The sequence below is a fragment of the Lampetra fluviatilis genome, chromosome 34 (assembly GCF_964198595.1).
Source record: "Lampetra fluviatilis chromosome 34, kcLamFluv1.1, whole genome shotgun sequence".
Taxonomy (NCBI): Eukaryota; Metazoa; Chordata; class Hyperoartia; order Petromyzontiformes; family Petromyzontidae; genus Lampetra; species Lampetra fluviatilis.
Window position 1 is genome coordinate 2,452,095 of NC_136308.1, and position 12,602 is coordinate 2,464,696.

The 12,602-nt window shown below is 42.3% G+C and overlaps 1 protein-coding gene across 1 annotated transcript in view; it reads left to right on the forward strand.

Moving 5' to 3' along the window:
- Positions 1 to 12,602, forward strand: part of LOC144944279 (metabotropic glutamate receptor 8-like) — a 262,753-nt gene that overhangs the window by 1,340 nt on the left and 248,811 nt on the right. The window lies entirely within an intron of this gene.

The window sequence follows — 12,602 nt, forward strand, 5'->3', positions numbered from 1 at the left end:
AAAATGTGCACTACTGGAGGATATTGCCACTACATACCACTCACTTTATCAACCCTAAGGGAATAAAGGGCTGAGAGTCGTCCCCTGTAGGTAGTAATATATATTTTTAATTGTTTAGAAAATTCAAATTTTACGTCAGGTGTTAATATCGTGGCGCTTTGAGTGCCAGATTTTCACCAGAAAACGCCACACATATAAACAAATAAAAATGTACTTGACTGAGAATTTAACTCCCAACCTTTGATTCCTCACATGCTCGCTCTCACCGCTCTGATCGATAATTTGAAGACGCACAACGGCACTGCAGCTATATATATATAAAACGGCCACAGTTGAGCAGCTATGCTCGGCATCAGCAACAACAAAAACACTGACGATACAATCCGTCATTTAATCCAGAGTGCGAGCCGCTAAGTGTGACACACCTAGCTGCGGAGATAAACAACGCTGCATTATTGACGACTTCTCCAGCCGTACATACGCACGATGCCCCGATGCTCATTGGCTCACCTCTCCGTGTTGCTGCTGCTGGGAACATTAGTGCTCAATGACTCCGGTTGAGAAATGCGATATGATAGCCAAGGGCTTGTATATCTGAAGACCTTGGTATTTTACTTCACATATATATGGAGAAGCGTGCATATATGTGGAGACGTAGTGATAATAATAATGGTTTATAAACATTTGTCAATCAACTGCTGCATGAAGGCCCCCCACCCCACGCCATGTCAGTTATGGGTGTTGTTTGACCATACTTCACCACACTGGACAATGTAGGTTGGTGAAGTGGGGAGAACAGAACTGATTCATACTGGTAGGAACCCACTGGTTCCACCAGCCCACAAGGGATGATTGTGACCGTCCGTCCGTCGTGCAGGGAGGGGCTGGGTGGGGAGGGAGGGGCTCGGTGGGGAGGGGAGGGAGGGGCTGGGTGGGGAGGGTGGGGAGAGGCTGGGTGGGGAGGGAGGGGCTGGGTGGGGAGGGTGGGGAGAGGCTGGGTGGGGAGGGGCTGGGTGGGGAGGGTGGGGCTGGGTGGGGGGTGGGAGGGGTGGGGCTGGGTGGGGAGGGGCTGGTCACCCCGTGGTGCCCTTATAAAACTCAACGTTTAACCTACTCACGCCGGCTTGTGCCCGCCCTCACAGTCGGGCATATTTGCGGAATACACCACGCCGCCGTTGACCCTGGCCATTGACCGAGCAACCCAACGTTCCTACCAGCTCCCTCCGCAGGAATGTGTTCTATCACTCACCACTGATCTTAGCCATGGCTGAGAATCTAACTCAGATCACCTTGATCAGAGCACAATAGGATTTGCAATATCGTCATAATTATCATCATCATCTTCGGCCATCATCAATGCACTGTTTGATGAAGGCATCCCAAACCACCTTCATCTCTCATGATACTGCCATCTAATAATCCACCTAGCACCTGCACAGGAACTGATTTCAATTTGTTATGTGCAGACAGTAAACCCTTCTTATCCAAATTTATAGGGGGACACTGTACGTGATTCCTATAATTAGTTGGATTAATTTGCATTATTTCTACTTTCAACTGAGCATAATCACAGATAATGTAATTTCTGTTGCCATCACTCATGGAATTATTTTTCTTATCCTTGAAAAGGCTCGGATTATACAATGCCATCGCTGTTGCTGTTGGGTCACTCCCTCTTGTTTGAGCAAATTTCTCTGATCAGAGCAAAAACAACTTTGCCAGGGAAGTTCAAGGTCGCACTTCTTACCCACAAGACATCTCGCAGAATGTGAAGACTGGAGTACTTCCGGGATGCCACTTGTGGCTGACTCGTCGACACCATTAGGAATATGAAGAACTTCCTGACTCTTCCGGATCACATTTTCTATGTCACATCTTGTACAATGCGCGGATCATTGAGTGTGCACAAACGGCATCAAGCGTGTAAAATAGTAATTTTCATGAAAAAAAACACTCGTTTTACTGCCTAGGGGATGTGAACAAGTAACAATACCAATCTCTTGCCCAGGAACATTTTGACTGATTCTCCAAAACTCTCCTTCTGGTCCTGTTTGGAATCGTTTGGCCAATTAATTCACGGATGGGCATTTGGCACGTGTAGACTGAATTATCCATAGAAAGCTCACACACGGGAGTATGACCAATCCGTTTGACATTTTAGAGTTATAAACACAAATGCAGAGGGTTCGCGAACCCCATCTGACATCATCAGCGATATTCATATTCGATGTCTTTTTGAAACAATGCAATGGACATACATTGCATTTCACAGGCATCCACGCTTGACACGATACAATTTCAATGTTTATAGCATTGAAATGTGACCACATCTCAGGATATGATATAAAAAATGTTTATCTATTATAGGCAAATTAACAAACGGAGTTCTTAAGTGTCAACTTGACCATGGTGCCAGCAGAGGAAAAGGAGAGACCTCCCTCCCACTGGGTGATGGTCGATTGGGGGCTTCGATAAAGAAAAAAGCGCCATGGTTGCTGGAGCGGAGAGAGCGCGCGCGTGTGGAATTGGCGTCGAGGTAAGCAGTGGGGGCGAGTCCACGGAGGATCTTTAAAACAGTTAGCGCAATGCTAAAATTGATCCAGCATTGGATTGGGAGGCAGTGGGGGGATTGAGGTGTCGGGGTGCCGTGATCTCAGTTACGGGTGCGATCGAAAAGTCTCGCAGCGGAATGTTGTATCATTCGGAGTTTTGGAGGCGCCCGCCCAAACTGGAGCGCTCCTAGGACTCGGGGTGAGCAACCTCCTTTGCTGAAAATGTGAAGCCACGTGTGGGGTTTGTGCCGTTGATGGAAATCTGCGTCAGAGAGCGGCTACTGCGCTCTGCAAAGTTTTCATTTCCCCCCAGTAGGCACCTCGCACCGCGTTTTCTGGCACACGACTCGCCACACTTTGCGAGTTGTGTGCAAATTGAGCGGAGTCGAAGAGGAAGCGTTTTAAGTGCATTTCATCACTTATATTGGGTCCGTTTAAGCAAGGTTGTGCTCACACATTCACCTGTGGCTCACTGCTTGTTAAGAGCATGAGATTCGTTCACGATGGGGGAGAGTGACGTGGACACAACGAGACGTGTGTGTGTGCTCAATCAGCAAGCATATCCATCACAATTAAGCGTACCCGGTTGAGGCAGAGTATCTAACTTTGTGTGTTTTTGCAGGGTGAGGTGTTTGGGATAATTGTTTGTAAAGAGGACTGCATCCATACTAATTAAACTTTGATTGGGCCATTCATTTATCTAGCAGCTGCATGGGATTATCATGTTGCAAAGGCAGTCAGACAGAATCAATTGGGATGCCATGCAGTGTGTGTTTATAAACCCAGCAGAGAAATTGTCTGGCTGAAATATTGATCTGGAATGTGAAATGACCAGAGCAGAAGATGATACATTCCTGGACATAACACGTACCTCTATGTGTTCTCTTTTCATAGGCCTGGCTAATGTTTGTTGTATTTACCCTGTTTCATGCACTGTGGATGTACCTTCCAGAATATATAATTTTGGTTGTGATAAAATATTTAGAGCTCAGCTTGAGAAAGTTTGTATTATTATTATTTTTTACAAAGTTTGTTATTGCTCTTGTAATGGACGTGGATAGGTTTTGCCAAATGGCAACGAAGCATTGTAAATGTACAACACGTACGTTTATTTTTTCTGCTTTCATGAAGTATATTTTAATCATGTTGTAAAATGTCACCGCTGAAGAGTGAAACTCATATAATAACCATTGGACGTAATAAAGGGTGTATTTTGGGTTGTGGATAATATTTGTTTGCGAAAGCCTACGTGTTTACATAACCATTGGATTACTTTATTTTATATATTTAGAAGTTCCTCATAGAATATTGCATGCATTAATACACTATACAATGCAATGCGATCACATTTTTGTATTTGTTTTCTATGTGTATTTGAATACAACTGCATCTCAAGAAGCTTTGTAAAAAAAAAACAGCATATGTTATTTATGAGAACATGTATAAGTTGAATAACACCGAATGGGTAGGAGAACAGCCAGTGATACGTATCAGAGGAAAGGGAAGTATTGAGCCTGGACTGGAACAGGGGTAGTGATTCAGCAGCGTGAAATGTGAAAGCAGGAGGGAATTCATATTGCAGCAGGTCAAGTGAGTGTTTCGTCAGGAAGGTTTCGTTGCTTGGGAAGGAGAGCTACACGAGAGGGATAGACCCATGACCATGTTTTTGTTGTTGTTGTTGTTGGGGTTAGATCGTGTACATATGAATGTGCCGTTAACCCGCCACCATCCGGCACAGCCGATGACTAAGCGTTGTCACGTGCACAAAACGTGCCAATTCGTTACTACTTACAGCGCACCGGTGTGCTGGAGAGTAAACTCGCAATGTTTACAATTTGAGTATGGCGGGTTAACGGCACATTTATACTGACGCGATTTAACCCCAACGCTCCTTTATTGTGGATAATATTGGTTGCAAAAGCCTGCTACGTGGGAAACTGAAGAGAGGTCAAATAGGCACGGGACCATTGAAGTTCAACGTTCGAACAGCTTTGCGTTGGTCAACGTAATTTATTGACACATTGATTTGATATCAACATCTGCCTCTTATGTTTCACTTAATCGACCTGAACGGAAGTTACAAATGCCAATTACATTTTATCCAACGGCAAACTGATTAATAATGACAATCGACACGTTTCGTGCAGCAAAGCCAGAATTGTGTCGTGTGAACTCTTTTTTTCCAGCGGGCCCGGCAGCTCCGAAACGAGCGGCCAGCTCCTCTGTACGTGTGATGATGAGACCAGCTACGGCACTTTTAAATCCAAATCGAAAACTCATTTATTCGGAACGGCTTGATGTGTTGAGTTTATTGTCCTCTCCCCTCACCGCAGCACCTCCGGTCAGCATGGTTGGCGACGTGCGGCGGTGCGAAAGAAGTTCAGCGTGCATACGTACACAGTGCTCATTCATGAGCCGGGATAACTCCCAAAATCCACAGTGTTCCAGCAACCTACTTACTGTGCTACCCATGGAATAGACACCATCTAGCTGCTGTGAAGGCGAGTGTCTCCACGCACGATCCACCAATCCGACTTCTGGATCACAGCCGTGCGTCACGGGCTACGCACAGCGGCCATTCTTTACTTTTGACTGTCGAAACCGAGGTACGTGGGCCGTTTATAAAAGTGGCACGGCATGTGCGCGCATGCCGTGCAAATGCACGCAAGCCCGTGTGCATCCCTCACTGCCTTCGCTGGTAGCCAATGGGTGATGTCTTGCTGCTGCTGTGTAATGGTACAAACAGCCGGCCTGAACGCAGAGAGATAGCGCTCACAATTTATTTTTTTACAGAGCGGTTGGGGCTTCGCTTTGTAACGTACAGCAGCTTCCCCGCCGTAAAGTTCCCACGTCGAGAAAGCTCCCTTTGTGCGTGACGCGAGATGTACGACCCTGTAAAGGCTCGGGGTCATCTTTCCAAGACGCTCGAATCACAATGTCGTGCCTGTGTGTGGAGGCACTCAGGGATCCATATCGTCACCGCTTTGGTTCTTCACAGAAGACCCTCGTCGATAATGTGCGGCTGACGTTGATGAAGCTTTTCAGTTGCTAGAGGAAAAACAAAAACTCCAGCCACGTGTATAATTGAGACCACGGTGGGATAAATGTCACAAATAATATTTGTTTTTCATCACGTGACTGAAAATCGTCTCCCATCTGCATGAGTCCTCCAATCTACCGAACTTCACGGAGTCAGAGGCTATTGTTTTTGCGGTGGCTGTTGTTTTGTATCCAATTGCAGTGTTGTATTTCATTCGTTGAAGCGCGTATGTGCATGCAGTGAACAATCGTTTGTAGAGATAAAAGTCATTGAACTATGTTCCTCTGTAAAATTGAGCATTTATAAAGGTTTTCTGACATCAATCCCGATGATTAAATCTGCTTATAGAACGGATCTTTATACAGAAATACATTGAGTGGGCCATAGCAGGCTATTCTAAAAACCACAACTGCGTACAATGAGACTCTTTTTTATATTAATCATGTTGGGGTATGCTATTGGCAGGTCGTAATTATCCGTAAAAATAAATACTGATATCTCAACAATGAGCCATGTATATATGGGAATAATAGAGTACATTTACTGCTACTTCTGTGTCATAAAACGCAGGAAATATCATAAATGTAACACTTTTATTGTTACTGATTTGTGGTTAATTGTAGATGTTAGGATGTATTTTCTGCCATTTTAGGTCACTCCTGTTATCCGTGAAAAAAGTACACAATATGAATAATTCATTCTTGGATAATGAGATTTTTCACAGATCACTTGGGTGCCACATATGATCGGAGTTGCATGCAATAAGGCCATGGATACGAGGGGTTTGCCGGTACATTTAAATATCACCCACAACATTAGAAATGTTAGTACTCAGAGATAGGGAATGAATATTAAGGGGACTCCATGTTTTTTACACCAACGTTGTTTTTCTGCAGTCATCGACGATGTATGCTGAGACTGTCAAGCCAGAGCCCTTGAGAAGCAGTTTGAAATGAGTGGCTGCCCAAATTCCAACACACGAACTCAGCGGTGCTCAATGGCGGAGCCAGGATTTTCAGGTGGGGGGGGGGGGGGGCAACCCCTCCAGCAATGAAAAACGATAGGAGTTGTTAGTAGGTAAGGACTTGTCCCTTGTTTTTTATTCGACGCGTGTGCGGCGATGGCACAGCCATCGATCGAGGGTCGAATTCGAACCGTGTGTGATCGGCATCGCACTCGCTGAAGGTGAATGCCTTCAGAGAAGTCGTGTTCTGTATACGCAACTACGCACAATTATGTGAGTCCTTATAACTACTTTGCCGTTACTTATTGCCAATTATGGACTCAGACTATTGTGGCAGTGGGGGTCGAAAAATGCCGATGTATTACTAATAAACCCCAACGAAATCCCTAATTTTGATCGGATCATTGGGGGGGGCACGTGCCACCCCCCCCACTGACTCGGCCAGTGGCAGTACCCACTCGACGCTCTGACGTGGCCATTTATGAGCATCTTGTGCCAACAGATGGCCTCTTAAAATCGCCCATAATAAAAACATTATGAAATACTATCTAAATACTAACACTCGTGAATTCATTGATTTGAAACAATGATGATGATCACTGCTGGTCTTGCTGGTTTCGTTGCGTGTCCCTGTGTGTTATGTGACCTCTCGTGCCACTCACAAGAAATCGCTTTAGATTTACAGAACGTAAACATCAACAGTGTCAAAGAAAACTGAACTTTTTGCTAACACTGTATCAAAGATAGTAAACTATTGGAAAGTAATATCTCATCCATAATACAGGTTTTTTTGGGTTAGATCACGTAAATATCTAACCAAAATAAACCTGTATTTTAGATGATATTGGTCGCGAAAGCCTATGTGTTAAACCTTAATATTTCTTATCGCTTGTTAATAATTCAACAATTGTTTAGAAGTTTTGACTGAATAGTTTGAATATCACACAGCATACGTTGCTTCAAAATAATCACAGAATTCCAGCCCATTGGCAGTTTTCTGCAGATTAAGGCAAACTTTTTCGCATTATTTTGTCCAAAACTTCCGACATGACATCGATATATCATCATGCTGGTGTTATAGTAAAGATACATAATTTAGAAAAACTGCATTGATACAGAAAAAAAAATCACTGCATGATATAGTACCATAGCTAAAAATTGCACCCACACTGACTTCGATAAATAGGTTCCATGCTGTATATTCTTAGGTTTTTTCGGTAAAGTCACGTAGGTAAAAAATTGAAATTAAAATTAATAAAAGTAAAATAAAAATAAAATAAAAATCACGACGTTTCGATTGCAACACAAGCAATCATCATCAGGTATAAATGAATTAATTTTAATTTTTTACCTACGTGACTTTACCGAAAAAACCTAAGAATATGAATCCTTGCAGTCACGAAAGCTTCAAATCCATGCTGTATGCGTGTATTTTTTATATAACAGCTGCTCAATTTATCCTACTGTCCCTTGTTCATTCGTTTTTTTTACGGCTGTAATGCAATGCAAATTTAGTTTCTCATGCATGCAAATTACTTTGCATCTCTAGGTAATGTCCGCATATTAAAATTAGTTTTGGGCAGTGCTCATTTCCAAAACGAGTGATAGAAATTCCATATTTTTATGGCAGGGCCATGTTTATTCATAGGGAAACAACCATTAACTTCTGATACTGTCGTAATCAACTTACAGTCTCTGAATGGAATTTGAGATCACGACCTGTTGATCGAGTTGATCACACTAACCACGTGCCTGGCAGCTGGATAGGTTTGATTATTTGTAGTTACGGTTGAAAGACAAGGAGTGGAGTACGTTAGGTATACAGTTCAGAAGCAGATGATTGATTGGTCTGGAGATATAGAATTTGACAGTTGGCTGGGGAGTAATCCGTTATTTAAACTTTTTGTATTAAGTTTACTAAATATATTATACCCCAGTGCTGTATATGGAAATAGCAGGGATTGGGTGCACATGTGCACATGTAACCGTTGGTGGACCACACCGATTGGCGAGCCTCGACTCAAACCATTAATTGTGGGATGGATGGTCTGTTACAGCACCACCTGCACACTGCGCTTAAACGAGAAAATTACATTTGCAAAATTAATTATAAAAAAGTTAGCTAGGTCTGGTCCAAATGCGAAGTTCGGACTGTTGTTCTGGGCAATCAGTATGCGCTACCATCATGTATTAGTATTGAAATATTCTCTTTACGACCAACTCAGTGTTATACTGCAACCCCAATTCCCACTCTCTTCATTTAATTTCTAGGCGAGAAACTCACCGACATAACATCCCATCATTGGGGATTTAAATGACATGCATGTCACGCCTCTTAACTTCCATGAATTCACCACAAACAATAGTGGTTTTTTCATCTGTTAGAAAGAACATTGTCCTCATAAATGAATGTCCCTATACAACGAGTAGAGTGCCGGGTGGATAAAATACAGCAAGTTGGCACAGTAGAGGGCACAGGTGGTGCATCAGCCAGTCATCTGATTCAGTCGACCCGTGGCACCTGGGTCTGTCCCATGACCTGCCAGCGGGTGTTCGACACTTCACCTGGCCTTAACGTGCACTTAGCCTGGCACAAGCGCCATGGTGTTGTCATCACCACTTCTTGGTGAACGGTGGTTGTTGTTGCAGTGACTCTGTCCATCTAATTATACAGTATATGGATATTTGGTGGGCTCAATGCATGTTAAGCATTGTCCTCAGTACACAAAATTATATGTCTGTCTTTAACTTTGCTGGCAATGTTTAAAGTCAATATTAGGATTATGTTGCAATTTGCAAAACTTGTTTTTTTCCCGCCCGAACATTATTAAGTAATTCAAACATTTGCACAGACCAGTACGGATCTACAGAAATGGCAACTTTTGGTGTTCGATCTCTAAAGTTTGCACAGGTCCATGATAGTGTACAAGTTAATACATGTGCATTGTATTCTCTAAGTGTCTTCAAATATTTGGCGACGAAATTGACAGCAAACTACACTGAGAATGACTTTTACGAATTGGGAATTTGAAAATATACACCCTTGAGGTTTGTTAATGGATGGTATTGATGTTTAAGAGGCTGTTAACCCTTGCTCAGATGTGGCTATCATCATCACTGGCGTTGCGTTGTCTCACATTCTTAAGTGCCTTACGCAACGAACGTCGCGATTTATGAACGCAATAGAGTAGGCGCGATGAATTAAGGCTGCTCACACTATCCTCCTTTGCTGATTAATTTAGTGGCAATTTTGAAACTGGTGAAAAATCAAGAGTGAGAGTCCTTTATAAATACTAGGCCGTCTGGAATGCTCTTCCTTCCGACACTGGAAAGTCACTGGAGCTATGTATGCGCTTTCAAATCTCGATTAAAAACTCATTTCTTTAGAACTGTTTTGCATTTAGTTTTTTGTCCGTCACTTGCACCGCCGATTAGCACGGTTGGCTACGTATGGTGTGAAAGAAGTTAGACATAAATTTCGATTTAAAGCTTTCGTGCCTGCAGGGATTCATCCTCGTGGTTCTTTCGGTAAAGTCACGTAAAACATTATAATATAGTTTAATTTTTATTATTTTATTATTTCCCTTCTACGTGACTTTACCGAAAGAACCAAGAAGATGAAGTTAGACATAGATACAATAGCATACATACTACACGTCCTGCCAGAGAAATGCATAATTTTCACCACAGGTGTTTGACTGCCAAGGGAGATGGCCGTTGCTACAATGCTGGATTGGGCATGGAGATAATATTACTTTTTGTTTGGCTCAGGTTGACCAATGGGGATGAGAACAGCCAAATACTTGAATAAAGACGTCAAGAATTTAAGATGAACCCCCCATTCTCTCCCCCCCCCCCCTGTAAAAACAGAGCTATAATGTTCCACATATATAGCCAACCAGTTAATTACAAGTTGTCCAATACACGTTTAAAACTTAAATAATGAGAAATAAATAAATCTGGCTGTTGCCTGATGAAGCTAGTTGTAATTACTGGCGAAACGTCGTACTCAGATTGTAAATGTTGTGGCTTGGCTCTCCAACATACCGGTGATGCTCTACTAGTGACGAATTGTCCACGTTCTGTTTACGTGACAACTCTTACTAGTTGGCTGTGTCGGGTGGTGGCGGGTTTTAACGACACATTCATATATTTACGCGATCAAATCCAAAACACCTCTATTATGAATCAATTCGTGTTTTAATTCCCATTTTTTCGTGCCAGGGCGATAAGCGCACATCGGTAACAGAATTGTTGTCAAATGCAAACCAATTAGGAACAAATAACAGTACCTAGAAGCCAGCATCCAGGCATATTTAATTTAATAAACACACCACTGTAATCCGCGTGCTTCATGGGCTTTTAGCTCATTACCACAATGCTTAGGTAATCTTATCCACTTTTCTACTAAAATGTAATTCCACAGAAACACAGCATTCTAGCGTTGTGGCCCATATGTTCAATATTATGGGCACGGGTGAGGGATTAGAGAAGCAAATCAAAGCCTCATTCACTCGCATACCTGTGTTCATTAATGCGGAATTACATTTTTTTTTGCAATTACTACAATGACAACGTGCGGGATTATGTGCAGTGTAAGTGCAGATTGATGGTTGATCATAGTCATCATCATCCACCCGTCTGCCCACTTCCCCAATTGTCTGTCCATGACAAAGCATGCGTGCTCTCCTCTTTTGTATTCAACATCGGCATTGATTTTTTTTTCCTCCGACAAACACGATAGTCTTGGTGTTGGCCAGCATATCCCAAGGCCAATGTGGCTGCTGTTTGTTTTCAATTGAAAGTGCTTTTTTTAAAATATCTGTTTTGTTCAACATGGACACTTAAGATTATCATCATGATCATCACCATGAGTAACAACATCATCGTCAACAATAATCAATCATCATAATCCATTATCATCTTTCTATCCATCAATTATGAAGCATAATCATCATCCCTGATCATCTTCATCCTCCATCTATCCATCATCAATCATAATTATCATACATAATTATTAATCATCACGCATTGTTATTTTAAGCTCCGCACAGTCAGATTCAAAAGACACCTTTTGTCTGGCACAGACATCACTCGAAAAGTATTTAACTCACGACTTGCTCATTGTTTCCAGCCTTTCTCCCCTTCTTACTTGAGCTATCGGCACCTTGCACCCAACCTACCAAAGCATGGCCCATGCTACCTTGACAGAAATTGTATTCATTGTAAGTTTTTATAGAAATGGGTACCTTGTCCTTTAATTTTTGCAATTTGAAAAAAAAATGTATTTCCTAATTTTCATAAATGTATGAAATCAGTATTTGTTTATTGCAGTCTTGCATCATTAAAAGCAAATTTAATATCATGAAATTGTCCATAAGTGACACAAACATCCTTTGAGATATTTGCAGGATCTGTCTGACAGCAATTTTACACATTGCAGATGAGCAAGTGGTTCACATGGACAGGATTCTTCTTCTTTCATATCGCGTTAGAACAAAGCAACAGGGCTACAAATGTATGTTTAGCGTTCTAAGCCAATTACATTCCATCCGAGGTGGCAGCTGTGTGGAGTCTGCTTGTTCCACCAGAATACAATTGTTGTATTGGGGCAGTCATCAGTGATATTGTTTGCAACATTCACAGTTTGTTAAGTCCTTGATCTTCTATTTATGGGCAGAAATGGGCAGTGGGATGGGTTGAAGTTAGACTAAAATGTGTAAGATTTTTTTTATAATTATATTTTGTAGTCATTGGTAACAGAACTGAAATAACAAACTCACGAGCCTTGGCAACTTGCTTTAATCTCATCAGGCCAGTCAGAGTCAAACCCAAGATGTCAAGTTAGTAGCCGATCCGGTGCTTGGGCAAAGACAAAGCAATTTCCCAATGAGACAAGCTGCCACCACCACTTGTTCTGTTAATCACCGACTGACTGTATCATCACACGGTGAAAGGCCAGTGTTGTGGAAAAAATATTCAAGCATTTTTTTTCGAATTTCACATCATTAATGATTCTCCATCGTTATATCTCAAGAGTGGACAC